Source organism: Hirundo rustica, chromosome 5 (genome assembly GCF_015227805.2).
Source record: "Hirundo rustica isolate bHirRus1 chromosome 5, bHirRus1.pri.v3, whole genome shotgun sequence".
Classification (NCBI taxonomy): domain Eukaryota; kingdom Metazoa; phylum Chordata; class Aves; order Passeriformes; family Hirundinidae; genus Hirundo; species Hirundo rustica.
Genome location: NC_053454.1, coordinates 16959286 through 16979639, shown reverse-complemented (window position 1 = coordinate 16979639; position 20354 = coordinate 16959286). Strand labels below are relative to the sequence as shown.

Here is a 20354-nt window from a genome sequence, read left to right as displayed (position 1 = left end):
GAACAGACGATTGGGGATACAGGCATCATAAAGTTACCCTAGGACATTCCACCCCTTGTATCCCCATATCGTCAATTTACTAAAACTAATATATATTCCAGCTCTACACACACATACATCTATATAAAAACAATATGCAATATACAGCTACATACAGTGGCAGTACTATTCAGCACACAGTGATAATTACACACGGTTCTCACTCAACAATTAAATCTCCCTGGGGTACACATTGTGTGGTTTTATCTTTCTGCATTACTTACTATGTCCTGCTAGCTCAATCACTATTTGTCTTCAGTGGGACTGGGTGTGTGTTAACTCTGTTTGCTGATGAAACTACAAGGTATACTACATAAGCTTAAACTGGGAAAAAAGAGATCCTTTGCTGCTACGGGAGCCTGTCCTCTCATATTCAACCCCTATCAAGAAGACACTAGCATTTCTCATCCTAATTTTCAGATTATAAATTATATAGTACCATTTGTAACATTTAAGTGCAAACAGCTATCATTTATTTTTTACATCTCAATTAAATACCTATATTGGAAGAGATTTATGACTTTTGTTAGAAAATGAAGAGAAATAGAACTGCATGCCTGAAAAATGTGAATGTCAAGTCACATCTCCAGGTTGTCTCATACCTTCCAGAGTAGGTTGACTTAGTTTCTCTTTATGTATCTGCAAGTCAGGTAGAAGCAGAAATACAGAAGAAAAGGTTCCTCTGAGGAAGTGTGTGTATGTATAAGGGTTTTGTAGACATAATCCAGACTTTTGGGATTACAGATATTAAGGAGCAGTTTGTCAGTAGAAAGTGATGGATTGTCCTTTTCTCCTTTCTATCATCTTCTCTCCCCATTCTGATTCCCTACCTTCATGCTGAAGTGAGGCATGTCATCAAATTCTCACAGACTCAATATCCCCTTGTCTACAACTTCTGTCTTCTGCAGTGACACCTAATGTTTAGCAGCTCAGTTGTTCTGCTCAGGGCACCTTCTAGGGTAAAAACAATTGTAAGAAAATACTTAAAAAACTTGGTGTAAGCTTCAAGCTAAAACCTGACACATCGTAGGAACAATATGTCTACAACATCACTGCTTTAAAAGACCCGACCTCCACCAAGTTAGAATCAGAATGGTTTTAAAGGTTTTCAAATGTCCTACATCTTAGGTGTGAAATTGGTAGTGAATCAGTTGGTGCGAATGATTTTATTTGAAAGGATATTGCTTTAAGCTTTCTAATTCTTCACATGCTCTTTGCAAAAATGTTTATATAGAAGATGATGGCCTTTCCATGCTATGCAGTTACAATTGCTTCAACAGATCACTGCACAGGAGAAGTGAACTCCTGCCTAATGAAAGCTGGCCTACTTGGAGTCCTGCCAATGCCCTTTCGTTAAATGTAAAGTTCATAATATTAATCAGGCAACTGCTTATACTGGGGATCAAGTGAACATTTTCTGAAATTACAGCTGAGTTTTGTCAAAATGTTAGCTTTCCTTACCAACTGCATTCAGAATGTCTCCTTGCTATCTCCCACTCTGACAACTAAATAACAAAGCCCATTCAGTAGGCAGCTTGCTGAGGTTTTACAGTGCCTGCAGCCCCAGCTGAAGGAATATCAGTGCAAGAAAGAAACCACAACGACTCAGCCAAATTTAAATTCAACACACCACAAAAAGCATTCCCAGGGAAAGAGAAGCTGTGCCAGTGAAAGTGGGCCATGTATTGTAAATTTTGGTGGCAAAGAAAAGGCTTCAATTCAAGCCTCTCTGGGATACTGGCACATGTATCTGGCATGCTCTGCAGGGAAAAAAAGGGCTGGTTGGTCTGTTTACAGCAGATTTACCAGCCCCCCTTTTCTGAAACCTTGCAACAAAGGCTCCTCCACTCTGGTGAAAACCTTAATCTGCAGGATGCAGAGGATAGGCAGCTGTCTACTGAACAGCCAAGCTCTACATGACCAAAATTCACAGAAAAAGATTGCTTCTGCTGGTACCATCCTAGTACAGATAAGACTACCTGAAGAGTATTTTCTAAGATGTTCTATCCTGTGTAGCCTGCCATCGTTGCAATCTTCAAACCAGGAGAAGAAAGGAACTGCCAAGGCAAATACTGCCCTAGAAGTATAAAGATAGATGCAGTTCTTCTTGGTAGAACTGAGATGCAGAAGAGTAGGAAGCAGAATTGAGTTCAGAAGTTCATTCAAATATACTTCTCTTTCTTTCTCTTTGGACCATTATCCTCCCAGCATACAAGAGATCTCAGTAAGCTTCTTTGACTCTCCCATCATTTCTGGTTCAGCTAGAGTTGCTTTTATTCTTCACAAGTCTCTTTATTTCTTCTTTCTTCCATTCCCTCTGTTCTGTAGGCACAACTTCCCTTTCCTGTCTTTTCCTACTGAGTGACCTTAAGCTCTCCCCCAGTCCACACCAATGGAATTAAAATAATCAGAAGTGAAACAAATTTTATATCTGACTTCTAGCAAACTGACCAGTTTATTAATGTGCTGTATCCCTTTACACATGTACTCTGCCTGCTGAGACTGTGAAAACTCTTCTTTTCAGAGCTTCTGTTTGCCAGAGAACTAAGCATAGTTCCTATCAGTCTGAAGAATCCTCTCTAATTTGCTAAAGAAAAATGTCTGGGAAAAGTATGTCCCTTAGTGTAAAATAGTCGATGTGAAGTTCAGCACATTGGAGTATACTGATAAGCTATCTAAATGCACTTGCCAAATGAGATAACTTGTCTATTGTAAGCCATCCAAAAATATTCTCATGGCTAGGGTCCCTGTAAGTATAAACATTCTGATGAAGCAAAATGATTTAGAGTTACAATTAAAAAAACTGGAGTAAGCAAAAAGATACATAGGAAACATAATAATAATCCTATCCCAAAAGGTTGTGCTATCCGAGGGGATCTAGAATATTAATTAGTAAGTTGTTGCAAACCTATAAAAAATCATCCCATAATTACTCTGAAAAAAAAGTTGCAATTTCAAAGCTACACTGCAGAATAGCATACTGGATTAATTATGCCAGACTGCAGCAATAACCTTGAATTAAAGCTGCAACCTTCTATTTTTAAGAAACAATTGCCTTTCTGGTTGATGAAACCTGTCGTCCCATCAGGTAACAGACGTGACCAGGAAAGAGAAAAGCAATAATGAGTCAATCCAAGCTGTTTGATACATTTCAAATCTTCCTCCCACAGAGTGTAGCTGCCACAAGCTACATCACCAGTCTGGCTCTTGAAAACTCGATCTCCTCCCTGATGGGTGAATATGTCCCAGACATTAGGGCCCTTTCCATCTGCATTCCAGCCTCCTGCCTGAAAAACAAAACATGGTCATTACACTTTTGACATCAAAAAACATATGTTGCAAATAAATAATTTATCACAAAGTAGGTGCAAATCCCTGAAAATCCCATGGGCAAACTGAGAAGTATTCTCTACCCACTCCTTATGTTATTTAAAATAACTAGGAACTTTCAAGCATTAATATACATTTGCGTTAAGTTTTGCATTTATTCATACTTTTACTTGCTGTTAATTACTTGAAAATTCTGTTTCAAAAAAACCATTCAGACTTCTAACACTCTTCATACTTCCTTAGCCAAAAATCAGATGTTTGCCACTCTTGAGATACTACAGGTTTTCACAAAGGGCATTTTCTAATGCAACTTCCATCCATAAATGTAAAAGATCAGTCCATATCAAAGAAAGCCTTTAGGGTATGAGAAATACATCCAACAAATAGGCACTTATGGCTTTCAGGATGTCCTTTGAAAATCTTGACAGTTTGTTAAAAAGAAAGGAATGCCATTATGAGCCATGGCCCTAGGCATATACAAACTGAATTAATAACACAGCTCTACAAAACTTCTGCTTTTTGTTTAGCCAGACATTCACAGAAATTAATTTTGAATGTTCAAAAGCATTGCACCATTTTCCCCAAACTTTCAGAGTTTTAGGACATTTCTTCACAATTCTAAAATTGAGATACACAGATTACCATTAAAATATTCAAAATTTAGCTGTTGTCTGAAATCCAGCAACATAAAATATTTGATTCAAACAAATGCACCTCTTCATTACAAGTTTCTTTGTCTTTCCTGAGCCAGGCTACAGCTGAAGGAAACATTACTTTTTTTTTTGTAGAGAGCTCTGTAAACTTACTTCCCTCTGTAACCCCCCGTAAAGTGTGACTTAATAATAAAATTGCAATTAACCTCAAAAGGGCCAACCTCATTTACCACCATGATTTTTCAGTCTCAGTGAATGCACTGTTTCAGCGTTATTCTTTAAAAACTAAAATGACATTGTGTGTTAAAATTATGTATAAATTAAATATCAGTTGGGTTATAAGATTAATAACTATATAATAGCTACATATCAATCCTCAATAAAAGTGTTTTAATAATCAATTAGTATCATAGAAATTAGTGATGGAGGAGAACTATTAGGAGGTCATTGAGTCCATCCCCTGCCAATGCAAGATTGCTCCCTTAAGTATATTCAGTACTTAATATACATCTGTCTTATTAAATCTAAGTTTAATGCAAGGTTAAGCATATTGAAGACACTTAATTTAAAGCATTACTAAAATCTGTAATATCAATTCTATAACCTAGCTTTTCAGAGATCATTGTCACATTTCATGGTCTTTACAAAATTTTATTGCAGCACACGAACACCCATACATCTACATTTGGTTGGTCAGTAAATTAAATTTTACATGGGACAACCTTCAAAGTAGGTCAAATTTTAGATCCAGGCAGTTTGAGTTTTTCTTAATCTCAGATTTTATGATAGACTTGGTTCTCTGTCTGTACTCTCCTCAGAAAAATACAATACTACAGGTTTTCTATATCCTGCTTCAAATTTCAAACATGACTGCTGAAATAAATAGTCATCTGAGAGAAGTGCAGGAAATAACAAATAACAGTAATTCTTTGATGGTACCTAGAATTTTGAAGCCTTTAAGAGCAGGCTTCCTGCACCATATTGATTCAATACAGGTTTTTTTTCAGTACGGTTGGAAGGAAGGGACACAAAAGCTGCCATAAGAGGCAGTTAACACACCTTCGGTTGGTTAAGAATCGTCATCTAGAGCAGAGGCTGAATGATCCCTCTTTTTAGTCTACCTTCCTCCACGAAGGAAGTGGGAGGGAGGAGGAGAAGCATTTGATTTTCAGCAGAGTCTAACAGTACTACTCCAGTGGTCATTAGCCACTGTAAAGCCCTGAGGGGACTGTAGCAAACAAAGCCACTTTGAAGCATTCCTGACACTGTTCAAAGAGACTCCGCTGTACAGCATCGAGCATCTGAGCCACCCGATAAAGTGTAGGAAGGAATCCAGCCGAGGCAACAGAAAGCCCTAGATACACTAACACATCCTGCTACGCCACAATTAGTCTGCAGAGAGCTCTGATCCCCTTCAGTGAACCAAGCTTGCGCCTCTAAGCTTGCTCAGAAACTTCCATGCTACACAGCACTCCACAGCGTAGGCATAACTGGAGTTTTAGTGAGCTTTGGGGTCAGTAGAGAACAGTGATGAGGAACTGATTTTACATTTATAATACTTAGATGTGAATTACATACCAAATCAGCACATGCCATGCCATCAAATGAATAATATAAATTATTATAATACATATTCTGCATACTCTGCAATTATTACAACAGAAAGAAATGTAATGTTTTTCCAACTAGTGAAGTTCCTAAAGCAGGAATATTTCTGATCAGAGTATTTAAGTTTTCTTGTACTTTTCCAAAAACACCTTCCCTCTAATTCAGCTGTCCTTTAACCGTTGGGAGTGAAATTTTCTTGACCAGGTCTCTGACCAAAAAGTGTAATTTTGTTTGAATTAATGAAGTTCCATTATTTGGCACATGAAAGAAGTGAAGAAGACCACTTTTACCATCACAATAATTTTTTTGCAACTTTTCCCAAAAAAATGAAGAAAAAAAAAATCAAGCAGAGAGTTGAAATTTAGCATAGAAATGGCCCTCAGTAAGAAAAAGTGCTTTTGAATGTTCTGGTGCAAATTGATTTTGATTTGACTGAGTCATGAACCTTTGAAATCTGCACTTTGAGCATGCAGAGTACAATTGGTATGATTTTTCAGCGCTTTGAAATATACAGAGTGGAGAAGGTTGTGCTGTGCATAAATACATAGCTGACAGTAAAAAATAAAGTAGCCTGTCAGCTCATGCCTCTTCCACTGTGTATCTTGTGATATGCACAGCAACTGAGTTTGGACTCTACAAAAACTATTGCTTCAATCATGATGCCTCTAAGTCGGAAGCTGCACAGGCTCTGAAGCTTCCAGGAGAAGGAATTCCCTGTTGAGTTTCTTACTTCTGCAGGAAAAGGGTCATTTGAGTAGTGTCTAGACCATATTATAGATTTTTTTTTTTTTTTTTTAATGTTTTCCCCACTCAGAAGCCTTAAGAAAGTTCATTAAAAATACATTAAGAGAACATTAAAGTTGCACATCTAGCCACTCAAAAGGCAGGAAATTATAATGCACACACAATTCACATTTTAAAAATTAGTTAGAAAAACTACGTGCATTGCAGTAGTCGCGTTATAATCTGGCCCAGAACATTGATTCCCTGGGAACTGCGAGCTGTGCAGTCTATTAGATGAAGTGAACTGAGTTCATTAAAAGGAACTGAGCATGGGCAAGTACTCTCAATTTCAGCAATAACCAAGAACTAAAGGCTACATCTTCAAAGACAATTTAGGATCTACAACTCTCATTTAGGTACTGAAATCAATGGGAGTTAAGTGCCTGTATGCTGCAGGGTATAATATGAGAAAATCAGGTCTATATGGTTTTGAAGGTTTATAAAGACACATTTATGAAAGGATGAAGTTTGGAGGGGTGATGGCTGTAGGTGTTCCTGTGTTTATGCATTTACATTCACTAATGTGCAACATATTTTCATACTGTGCTGGGCAAATCCCTTCACCAGTCCCTCTATTCAGTTGGGAACATGACATGTCCCTGGGGGACAGCCTCCACAAGTCCAACTGTTAACCTCTCAGTTATTTTTTTTTCATAATCTTTGGAGATGAGCTCCTAACTGAAGACTTCTGAGTACCAATGTCTGATGAGTCAGTTCTCCCATTCAGTTTCAAAATAGCCAATAACTACTTGAACTAGCTCTACAGAAAGGATATACACAAGAAGTAGATGAAAAAATTACTTATAACTGCTTCCTTCCTCCCTCCCCAATAACGAGCTCCATTTCCATTACCTAGCTGTTTCTGGGATTTGAAATATCTCTTACCTTCTTCTTACTCCTCAGGTCAGAAGTGGTTAATCAGAAGTAGTGTCTACATAACAAGCCAAACATCAAACACTCTCCTTCCTAGATCCAGACTTTTGGTTCACTTAAAACTTCTTTAACGCTTGATAGCTAAAATTGACACCTTCAATTTGACGTGCTGCTATAGCTGCACCCCAAGCAAATCCAACTGGAAAAGCAATATCCTACAGCACCAGCTGCACAGGACAGGTGAATACACAGCATTATGTGTGCTGTGGAGATGCTGGTTTCATTTGCAGACAACACTATCTGGCTTGATCACTCTTCCACTTGTTACAAGCAGATTCTATATGGAAGACAAAAATAAACCCTGTGCAGCTTCACACTCTGAAGGGTAAGCCATGCACTTTGCATATCTCAGGATTAAAGCAGAGAGGTTCAGTCAGCTACCAGTGAAAGTGGAAAAGGCAGCAGTGGGAAAGACTGAGGTGGCCATGGTAAAAGGGCTCCCCCTAGTACAAAGAATTAATCAGAAAACTGACCCTTCATTCCCTACACTTGCCTCTCACCTCCCATCTCTCACACAGAGATCTTTGTGGACCCCCGTTCAACATAATTCCTTTAACCACCAGACAAAAAATAATTTTCACCTCTTCCAATAAGCTTCAAAAACCAGCAGCCCCTCTTCTTTTCTGGCAAAAAAACTATTTTTTTTTCTCTTCCAACACCAAAAAACTTTCCTGTAGTAGCTGAAAAAGTATATTTTTGCCATTATACGTTTTGCAGCGGAAGCCAAAGAGTAGATGAGCAAGATTTGTATGGGAGTACAGACAGAACAGCTATCTTTCTCCTTTAAAACCCCGTGGATGCTCATTTTTTTAGAGCAGCAATGACAACCTTATGGCATGTGTGCCAGAATCAGCATCTGCAAAACAGCCCTCAGGTCTCTTCCTCTACCTTCTGTCAATGCTGTTACTGCTCTCCTGTCAGCAGACTGAAAAGGGAGCAGCAGCAGGAGGAGAGTCAGGTAACAAGTGGGATGGGCTGAAAGTAGTTTACTGTCCCTCTCCAGAAAACTGCAACACCTGGCACACTAGATGGCACTACTGCAATTTTTATTTTTTTTTTTTTTAAACAAAACAACCAAACCAAACCAAACGAAACCAAACAAACAAAAAAAACCCAAAAAAACCCAAAAAAACAAACCCCAAACAACAACAACAAAACCAACAACAACCAAAAAAACCCCACAAAAAACACCACCTTTCTGGTGCTTTCCCCCCATTTATTATAACACTACATCCACACTGCTTTTTCTGAGGTCAGTATTGGCACAAATTGGACCACTGTAATATATGAAGAATATATTAATATATTCTTCTTTATTCCACTTATGCTCACTTGATTTTAAAATCTTTCTGGGTGACGATCTACTTCTGCAAAGCATTATACATATAACTGACATTTTCTTTGATAATGAAAATAAGAAACCTTACTATACAGAGGAAAGCCACTAATACAGTCAATGCACATACTTTTGCCAAGAATGCACACAATGAAAGAATCAACTTCTTAGAAAAAAATAAACTCCTTTGTAAAGACACAGGGAAGCTGATTTAATTCCAAAACGAATATTGCAGAACCAGACAGTGCAGATGCAATGCAAAATAAATTGGGCTTTCACAGCAGGCATGTATTTCCTCAAATGTCTTTCAGATGAAAGGTAAAAGCCCCTTGAATACAAAGGAACAAAGGGGGAAATGAGGCACAACATACTAATTTGTTCCCAAAACACATGCTGACACATGGTCTAGGCAAACATACATATCCTTCACGTGTATTATACGGATGATCAAAAAATTGATAAAATTAACTTGTCAATGTTCTCTTGTTGATACAGCATCCTCAGGCTTTCATCTGCAAGATAAGGACAGTTAACAGTAAAACTCACCAAGACCACCTTAAATCATGATTAAAAAATGTTAGTGGACCAGAGTAATAATACTGATTTTGTAAGTCATTAAATGTTACTGGTAGGCACCTTTGAAAATGTAAGTAATGTTAAATCTTTTCCCTGAGAATAACACAATCCAATTTCACAGGATATGTAATAAATATGTAACTCAATAATAGGTGGACAGGGGCAGACAGGATATAGTAACAATAAAAATCCAGTAAAAAGTTTTATAAAAATGCTTAAGCATAGAAACAAGGCTAAAAAGTGTCACTGCTGATTCCCTATCAGGAATCAACAGAAATGCATTTTGAGAGAGATTGAGTAGGAGGAAAACATTCCATAAGCAATCTGGGGGAGAGTGAATAAAATTTGCCTCAGAGGTTAAGACAGATTCACGGTAATGAGATACCAGGTTATGTCAGATAAGTAGGCAGAATCTGAAAGATGCAGGGCTTCAAAATTCAGAGAAGCTGTGCTGATAGCAACTAAGACCAAACTTTTCTGGCAGCCCAGTCTTTACATTCATGATCCCACTTCTGGTTTGTGTTTCTGGATTCATAACCCACTCCTCACTGCATTGGTGTGACTTGAAATTACATCTTCACTAGACCTTTTGCATGGCTTCTTACTCTGATAATTTTCCCTACATCTAATAAATAATCTGGTCCCAACATAAATTTCAGTATTTCACTGTCCCACTGTTTTGTTCAACACGTACAGGTATAAAACTTTAAGAGAACTACTAAGCCCTATCTAGAGGCAATATTTTTCCAGACTACATTTAAGACCCTTACATTTGTGCATATGTAACCAAATGAGCTCAAGCCAAATATTTATATAAGAAAAACCAAGCCGTATCTAAATGTACTTGGACAAAGATTTTTTTGTCAAGTTAATAAAAAGCAGGAGTAATCGGCCCTGACAACACAGGTTAGCAACTAACTTTACAAAATGCAAGATATTTTATTAAGGTGAAAGAAGAATAGATTTTGGTGTTAGACTTCAGGTCATGTGGGGTTAATCATTATCAGAGGAATAGTACATTGTTAAAAGGAGATTTTCCTGACTGATGTTTCCTATTATATATATCCTATTCCAATTATTAATAGTATTTACTATACAGTTTAGAAATTCAGTTTTGAAGGGGTGGTGAAAATTAAAATCTCGTTCCTGAAATTTTACACCATGCATGGACCACTAGAAAGATATACCTTCTTTGGAAGCACGACTCTATGTCTCTGAAACGGCCAAAGATAGAAGTTCATCTCTTCTGTGAGCTCTCTTCGTAATTGCTACTCACAAATTTAGCTTCTCTTTCTGGCAACATAATAGAGCAGCTACTGAGAAACAAATTTACTAGAACACTTTGAAGTCTGCCAGACAAACTTGATTTTTTTTAATAGTAATATAAAATCAATGAATAGAGAGCAGAAGATATACTGTCATATGTCTTATTTTTAGCCATATACTGTTTTATATAAGATAGTTTACCACTTAACTTAAGGTGTTCTCAATTAAGTTATGGAGAAACCATACCCTCTTACACCGCGACTGCAGTAGAGAACTCAAAACTTGATTCTCTAAATTCAGCCTTAATTAGAAGCCTCTCCTGGATTGTTGATTAGCCTTTCTTCTCCCATCACCAATGTGTCAAAATTCTGCTCCCAAACTTAAATCAAATTGGAAATGAACTATCATGTTGACTGAAATGAAGGGTGATGACAAACAATGAAGGGTAACGATAAACAATAACTTTGCAGGGAGGCATTTAGTGCAGTACACAAAGATTAGTATTACTTCTGATCTCATTTAATAGCTTCGATAATGAGCTAGAAGAGGGAGTAAATGGTACATTAATGAAATCTGCAGATCTATTAAACTAGGAGGAGCTGAGCACACTGCTGAAAATGGAGAAATAATTCAAGGGTTCTTGGGAAGATTAGAAACACAGGCAGAATACTGCAATGAGATTCCATTTAGAAAACAGATGAATAATATTTTGGTAAAAAATCAACAGATGGTAACAGGTAAAAATCTGGAGAGCTGTAATGCTGGAAGAGATTTAAAATTAAGAACATCAGGAAAACTAGGCAGAAATCTGTAACTGAGCAGCACATATAAACTGTGAAATTTGGGCAAAACTATTAAAGAATAAGTAAACAAGTAATGAGTCATCTTAAAGCAGATCTACAACCATCAGTTCTCTTCTGTATATAGCATGGGCACTGGAAAACAGACTATCAGTCAGATGGTTAGAGATTTTACAGCTATGGGACATTCTCCTGGAAGAAAATTTAAAAGTAAGCCAGTCATATAACAGTGTTGTCCTTCATAAAGTGAATGACATAACAGTGAGCCACTGGCTAAAAAAAAAAAAAAAAAAAAAGCCAAGACTGAAGAAATAAAATAGACTCCCACTGCTTCTGGTAATTGCATCATGCAGCTTGAATTTTTTGATATTCTTGAGGAAACTGCCGATGGATTGCCAGCTGCTAAGAGCTTTCCAATACCAGATATATGTGCACAATATCTTGGAGACCTAAAGCTAGTCATGAGCAAGTTAGCTGCATTTGGGGAGTTCACACAAATTAATCTTGCTGGGAATAACTCGACACAAACTATAGTGGAGGGCCAAACTAGTGTTACATCGCTCCCTGAACCAGAAAAAGCCTCAGCAATTCAGCACAGCAACAGTATTAGGATGTATAGTAAGTTTGTAAACTGATATTCCATATTGGCCATCAGTCTTCAGAAGTCCTTGATAGTTCTTGGATGTTGAAGGCAATTGTCCTTTATTGCTGAGTGCCTCCATACAGTAGATTTAAGTGGGCTTGTCTGCTCAGGAGTTTGTCACTGTCACTGCATCGTGACACGACACTGAGTGTGCAGAGCAGGGCGTTGATCCACAGCTTTAAATTTGCACGCTTCAGTAGAAAACCTGGCAGAAGCCCTTTCATGTAAAACCATGCTCTAATCATTTATATCTTGCCATGTCCTGTTGTTCCATACTTCTGAATCACTGTCTTTTAGGTGAACAAGCTTAAAAACAACGAGCCATCATGCAAAAATATCAGGATAAAAAACATATATGAAAGCATAAAAAACATATATGAAAAACATCACAAAAAATACCAGAAGTAGAGGCAGGCCCCCTGGTCCCTTGTGAATGCACTCTATTTGCTGAGACAGCACCCTTTCACTGGTGTTTCAGGGAGAGCTGTCTAAATTTTCCAGAAACTGAGAGTTTCAAGATGTATGCAGGGATACCAACTGGCAAACATGCTGTCCTAGGTTACAATGTAAAATGTGCCCAAAGTATGTATTCTATCACCATCTAATGAGCTGTTGAAACTAAGTTGTGCACCACTGTTTCCCGTGCCCCCTCCCTCCAGACTATCTTCTGTCAATGGCCCATCAATGCCATCCTGCATGACTCATAGATAACTCTCCCCAGGAGCTATCTCTGTTTAATAGGCAATCAAGGACCCATTGCAAGACTGATAAAATGATATCAGTCCATTGTGAGATGCTCCACCCAGTGGGAGGAGCCAAGCATTCCCACCTGGATATAATCTGGCCTTTGGGACAGCACAGGCAGCCTTACCCACTGGATTCCCAGAGGACAAGAGCTACTAGACCTTTCTGTGGGAACACTGCTTCAACAAGTTCACTTCATCTGGACTGCTACCACCACGGTTTCAGGTTGTATTCTGACTCTGTCAGTGATCTTTTGTACCATTGCATGTGTTTTATTTTATTCTACTTTTTTTTCCTCTCCTATTAAATTGTTTTTTCTGACTTGGAGTCTCTCGCTGGTTTTGCCTTCAAGCCAGCACACATGCTTAATATGCTTTTGCAGGAAAATATCTGTTGCTACTTATCAGTTTGGCTGCAACTGGTTGTAAAGACACATCTGAATGATTTTAGCTAAGCTTGCTAACATTTTAAAAATAGAAGGCAAAATCTTACACGTTTGAAAGTGGCACAATTTCCCTATTTATGCCATGAATCTGTAGGCTGTTTTGCTCCACAGTTAAATCTTCAAAATCATGTACATAGAATCTTCACTGCACATACTTAGTTCGGCTTTAAAATCAACATGTCTCATTTTTTACACTAGGTACAATTCAAAATCCCAGAAACTTATCATCTGGAGCATAATTTGAGTGCCCATAACAAGAAGTCAAATTTGCCTCATTTGAAAAGATAGGTCCAGTATCTGTTTTGCTGTTTCTGAAACTTTTCCCTTCTTAATAGGTAAATCATAATTACCCTTAGAAACTTGTTGTATTACTTGGTTTTTATTGCTGAAAGATTATATACATGATGTCTATACTATTCTCCCATTCTAACAAGCACAACTTACATACTTCCTAGCACAGGAATGTTTTTTCTTTCTTCTGACCCCACATGCCATCAACAAGACATGTGCTGACATCACATCACATGGTGGGGAGCATGAAAACATTGCTGAGATATTTGAATGCTTATAGGCGCAATGTCCATGGAAATCACTAACCAGAACCAAACAAATTTGATAGAAAACTGATATTTGTGAGAATACATAGCTAAATAAATATTGGTGCTGCAACAAGATGGAAAGCCTGAAAAGCTGGTGCACATACCAGGCACCAGAGAATATACTTGAAGGAGACATTACACATGCTGGTACTAAGGGAAATGCTTTAAGAAACATCCATAAGACCACAAAAAAGCAAAAATCAACACCATCAGATAAACCTGTTTTTAAAACTGAATTATCACAGAAAAAAATCATTTATATGCAGGTTTTCTCACCTAAACACTAATAACCTAAAATTTCTTAACAATTTTTACTGCCTTTTTTTTGTTTGTTTGTTTTGTTTCTTTGTTTCAGGGTTTTTTAAAAATATTTTTTATTTATTTTAACACAATCATAGACTAAATCAGGAAAGGATTCTACGCAGACCAATTTTATGTTGGGGATATATTGACAAAACCAAATTATTTCAACATTTGTAATATGTATAAAATCCTGCTGAGTCCCACTATTTGTTTTCCGAATTAGCTTGGAATAGTGCAAGTAGTTTATACAGCACTGAAACTGTATCTTTCATTTTCTTTTTCTTCCAGAGATGACGTTTCTCAAGTCACTGACTATGACTAATGACATTGACTATGACTTGAGCAAATATGCTTGAAAAGCATCTTCCACACGTCAGGATTAAGAAATCCCATTATATTAGTGCATTTACATAAAAGTCACTTCCCTGTATCAGCAATATAGAACCATCTACTATTAAATGGCAGCACACTCTAAGAGACAGTAGTTGATATTACTTTTCAAAAGATTTGTGCTACACCATTATCCCGTAAATATTTTTTCCTTTAGCAAGAAACACTATCCATTGTACTCCTTTTCATCCTGCAAAATAGTAATGAGCACTATTGTTTGCACCTGGAAAAGGAGATGTACAACTGTACTTTCATTTGACAAAGTAATTCAAATACCTATTTGAAATTCAGTAAACATAGGTTATTTTTCCAACAACTTGAGTTTTACACATACATTCACACACATATATACACACACATGTATAGTCTTCCAAACAGTATTACAGACGTGCAGTGATATCTCAGGACTCTGTTATTCTGGAAATATCACAAAACACATACCTGACCCTGAAGTTAATCTAATAGAATAAAATGGGGGGGGGGGGGGGGGGGGGGGGGAATCAATAGGACTATTTAACATAGCTTTCTATTTCTTGATTTCAACACATAAAATGAAAAAAAAAAAAAAAATTAAAGGATACAGTAGGCATAATGAAGCAGCACTGACCTTTTTACCATCACAGAAGTTGTTTCCTTAATAAAGAAGCCACATGGATAAATACTGTGTCTCATTCAATTTGAGCTCTTTGTATCTTCCCTCATATTTTAGCTTGGTGCAGAGTAAACTGAACTACGACATCGTGTAGATGAAATCATACATGTTTTTCCTCTTCTGACGAAATACTTCAGAATTTTATAATCACACAACAAAAAAAAGTGAAGTTTACAGGCAAGCAAGTCTATGTTTAGAGCAGGTTCCTTTGATTCTCTCTTAATTGCCCTTCAGACTAAACTGGTGAATAGACCTAGTAATGGTTGTTGTACGAAGGCTCTTGGATGCTGAGTGATCAATATCCCATAGGAGGCAACAGTTAGAGCTCAGAGGATGTGGATATTTGGCAGATATCCACACTGAGCTCTTAGAAAATTTCTGGTTCCTCACATTCCCGGAGGTCTGTAGAAAAAAAAAAGTGTTTTTGTAATTAAAAAACTATATTATGATCTATGGCATAGATTGGAGTAGGGGGACAAAGGCAACTTTTTATTTTCTAGCCTTTGAAAAGCAGATTTTGTGAATTACCACTATCTAGCAGAATACATATAGCAGCTTATTAAATGTATTTAAAATCTGTCCAATGATGGTGCTACTACCCACATCACTCTCCTCTCTGTCTGAGCCAAGGCTAGAAGTTCTAGCAATAGAAAGCTGTTACCTTTCATGTGGACCTTGCCATTGGTTGCAGTTGTTTCCTTGCCAAAGAGTGAGTAACTTTATGTTGAGTTCCAAGTTCCCCAGCAGACTGTGCTCTACTGATTACCAATTATTCTGTACTCTTTTTCTGGCCTGTATTCATGATCTTAGCCTCAGTTTTGTTTTGGTTTGTCTTTTGCACTTTTTTAAAACACAGCCTTTGGCAGTAGCAGAATGACAGGGGAACTTTTGTTGGGCCTCCAAATTCTAGCATGGAGCCTGCTCCAGCTCTGTAAGAGCAGTCCAATCCAGTTAATGAAAAGATGATGTGGGCTGAGGCGTTCTTAAAGCAGACAGAATCTTTGGCAGATTATACAACCAAACATTAACAAGTTCTCCACTGAGCTTATGTAACGTGTATTTCTTCTCCAAGGCTTACACTGGGTTCAAACTTATGGAAGCTTAATAGTGCACGAGAAGTAAGTTGACAAGCATGTGTCATTGGTGTCCCAATTTTGGTTCACTCCTCAGTCAGTGCCTAGAGTGCTAAAGCTAGTTTTTTTCCTTTCTGCAGAAATCTTATGCTTTAGACACCTCTGATCCATACCACCTATATAACTTTGAGACTGAAAGGAAAAAGGCAGCCAGACTTGTGGCCTGAAACAATGAAGAATATCTGAAGTGGTTATTAGATGTCTTTAAATGAATTATGTGCAAGGCTCCAGTTCTTGTTTAGCCTGAGACAGGTTAGAATATGCATTTCTCAATAACCAGATGAGTGTCTTAAGCAGCATGTATTGGTTATCCTGTGCTGAACCCAAAATTTCTTTTTTTTTTTCTTTTTCTTGGCATCCTGGGTATTTTTTGATAAAAAAATAATGTATCATAATGCCACATTCTGACAAAATATCGTGGTTCTAAATCTCAGTTTTCAACAGTAAGGAAAAAAAATTAGAAGCCATAGTAATTTCTTTTTAGACTTCATCTCTCCATGCTCACTGTTTTCCTCCTTTTAAACATCTTAGTCTGCAATTCCCCAGAGTACAGTGGAAGAAATGCAAATTCTAACACACTTCCACAAGTAGAATACCCAAAGGTTTCCATTTTGGATCCTATATGGACACAGGCTCTACTAACAAAATCAGCAAAAGCTTTCCATTAGTCACTGACAATTGGATCAAGTCTTAGCTTTCACCAAAACAAAATATTTAATGAACTGGAATAAAATAAAAAGGGGAGAAAATAACATATGAATAATATAAAATTTTTTTGTCCATCAAATTTTTTTTTTTTCATTTGACTGTAACTGATAGTTTTAAAGCTACTTTTGCAGTCTTCTTTCAACATGGCTGAACTGCCACTATCTATATCATGGGATGTTAATAGGTATTGCAAGAAGGATTTGGATTTTTTATTTCACTCTCCTCCTCCTATTCAAGTCCTCATGCTATATATAAGATTTCTAAGGGTTTCCTAAAGGCTGCAGGTTCAGTATTTTTCCTGCAGTTATAGAACACAGCCCTGGATTGATGCCAAAAACAGATCCAAGATATGAATCTTTCATCATGTTTTCTGTCATGTGCTATTAGTTATAGAACTTGTAATTGTTATCCAGCTGGATTAGTGCCTTAACCACACCTTTGCTATTCAAGAAGAAGGTTTAAAATGAACAATATCTTTGTTCTCCTACAATAGTTGAGTGAGAATGTCAGCATAACAGAGCAAGCTGGGAACACTTTCTTAAGAGAAGATCTTGTGATTCTTATAATTTCTGTTTATCACTATGCCTGTTTATTACCCTGGAATACTTTATAGCCATTAATTTCTCTAGGCACTGGTTTGTTCTCTATTTAAAAATATGGTGATATTAATTTGAAACTTTTTCAGTTTTTTCCCTTGAATGTGCTGAGTTTTCAAATGAAAAGTGCTCATGGATGAAACAGTGAATGAGAACACAATACATGGGGAATAATACTGCCAAAAAACAAAGAATGAAAAACAAACAAACAAAGAAGTATGTTCATACCAATTTGTTCCCTGCCACAATACTGGAAGCATTCAGTGCAAAAAGATTATAATGCTGTTATGCACAGATCTTTCTCTGTCCCTGGAAAGACATTACACAGGAGAAAAGAGCCCCTAATGAAAAGAGAAATGATTTCTCAAAAGCCACACAAAAGATCAATATCAGGATTAGGAAAACATTTAGATCTTTCATCAGGCACATGCTCTTTCCAGAGGACAATACATATCTGTACCTACTCACATCTACTGCAGAATTATCTGGCACTGAGCACATTTCTGAAAACTAAGGAAAGATGCAGATAGATGTTTACTTTACAATATATAACTATAAACATGGAAAACAAAGTTTTTTGCTAGCTTTAATTGTCTTTCATATTGAGGTATACACTGAAAACAAATACAGAGTTCTGCTTTGCTCTCGCAAGCATGTCTGCTGGAATGCACAGCAGAATTTGGCACTTCGTATATTCCTTCAAAAACTGACATTAACAGAGCTTTGTAACTGAAATGTTAAAATGTCAGAAACAAGACCTGAAACACAAAATTTCATATCTCAGCTCTGCCCTTCTCTGCAGTAACCTGTATGTACTGCTTAGTGGATGCTGAAATATATATTTCCATCCATAACTCTGCAATAGCAGGTTTCCTGTGCTAAATTTACTTTGTACCTTGAAAGTTTAAAAGTTGAACGTTTGCCTAATAAAGCCAATGCTATAGAATCTCAGCTTCTGTGGAGAAGAAAATATTAAAGGCATGTGTTCAGTACACAACCAACTAAAATACGAACACTGTAACGACATTAGAGATTACCTTTTTATCATTCAAAATCTTCCTGTGACTCTACAAGGGAACGAGGTGATTTTATAAAAGACATAATTATAGCTGCTTTTTTAAGAGAGTTGTGATCACAATCTACTAAAATGATGGATAAGTATTTGACTATGGGACTAGAATTTTAACAGAAGTGACAAACCTATCTGAAAACAATAGCTTTACCATTGGACAGCATCAAAAAAGTGCTATGCTTTTCCATTGTAGCTTATCTCTGTTGCTGCCTACCTACAGCACTTTAAAATTTATCCTCTTAACAATCATTAAAGCTTGAAAAATATGTTTGAATAGTTATTCATCACTAAGATAAATTAAGAAAACTTTTGTTTAAGGCTAGAAAAAGCAAAAAAAAAGTTTGGTCATTTGATCTTGATTCAGGGAATTCTATGGGGTAATGCCATAATCCCACACACAGCATTTGATACTTGTAACCACCCATGAGTTTGCTCATTCTGCTCAGGCAGGCACTGTGTCTCTTTATGATTTCTTGACCATGGTGTTATCTCTCCCGGGTGCTTGTCTCCCATATGATGTTTCTGCATCATTTAGTGAGATAAATGCTTATATGTACCTATTCTGAGACAGAAACACACCAAGAAGGGAGGAAATAATTCAATTTTCCAAACATTGACAATTTCATAATTTCATTTGCTTCTTAAAGCCCTGTTTCTTTCCACGCAAGGTCCGTACTATTTAAAAAGAAAGACGGTTTTAATTTGTATAAGTCTATCGAATAGGAACAGACTGGTAAAAAAAGCACTGAAAAGAACATGTCTATACTAAGTGTTCTGTGAGATAAATTTAAAAGCCTTCAAGTATGAGTCTTGTTTAAAGCTCTGTAAGAAAAAAATCCACAACCCTTCATGTAAGGAAAAGCAAACTGTTATATGACTTAAGATCACAAAACTGGATGATATTTTTTTTCCCCCTCAAACTTAATAAGTGAACTAGGATAAAATTGACCTTTGGTCAATGATCATATCTGAGAAATTTCAGCTGTGAAGGTGAAAGCTTGACAAAGTCATAAATAGCTGAAAAGGACAGAAAAGAAACATTTAAAAACCCTATAAATGTCACTATGTTCTCCATCTGGAATAACATTGCTAGACTTTTACAATGCACAGAAGACTAAGGTGATCAATGGAACAACAATATGTCTTAAAATCTGTCTTAAAAAAGAGGAAAAGTATCATGAATGTTAGAGATGAGTTCACAGATCATCCAGAAGACCCACCTGCAAAAGAGGAAGACAAAGAAGAAAAGAAAGTCTGTTTTAGCCAGCTTTAGCTTCTTGGTGAACTGACCTTTGAACCACTAAGTCATCAGTTTGCAAACACCCAGTTTTACTGGCCAATTACTCAGCAGAACATGACATGATCAATGATCTGAAAGTTTTCAGCTGGTTGTATTGATCAAATATATAAACAAAACACAACTGTCAGCTGCTTTGAGTTTACTGCTGATGAAGTGATGTTTAAAACAATTAATGAATTAATGCTCAAACACAGATGAACAAAAACCTTAGCTGATATAAAAGAGCAAAAATGTTTACTACTCAATTAATTTGCCTTATAATTGATTTTTTTGTTTGCCTAGCAAAACAGAAATGTGAGCTATAATTACCAGCTACCTATAATAGCTCCTTTTTTTTTTTCCTCTCTTTTAGATTTCTGTTAATTATTTCTAAAGTGAAGGAAGCAGGATCACTGGTGCTGCCAACCCCTTTTCAAATTATTGGTGCTAAAAAAATAAATATCAG

At 36.8% G+C, this 20354-nt stretch overlaps 1 long non-coding RNA gene across 1 annotated transcript; it reads right to left on the bottom strand.

Annotated features, from left to right (window-relative positions):
- Positions 1–1920: 1920 nt before the first annotated feature.
- LOC120753573 (uncharacterized) lies at positions 1921–19920 on the bottom strand. Its single transcript, XR_005701159.2, has 3 exons — positions 19830–19920; positions 15056–15502; positions 1921–3326 (listed from the first exon to the last, which is right to left on the bottom strand). It is a non-coding gene; the product is annotated as an uncharacterized LOC120753573 (long non-coding RNA).
- Between the last annotated feature and the right edge of the window lie 434 nt (positions 19921–20354).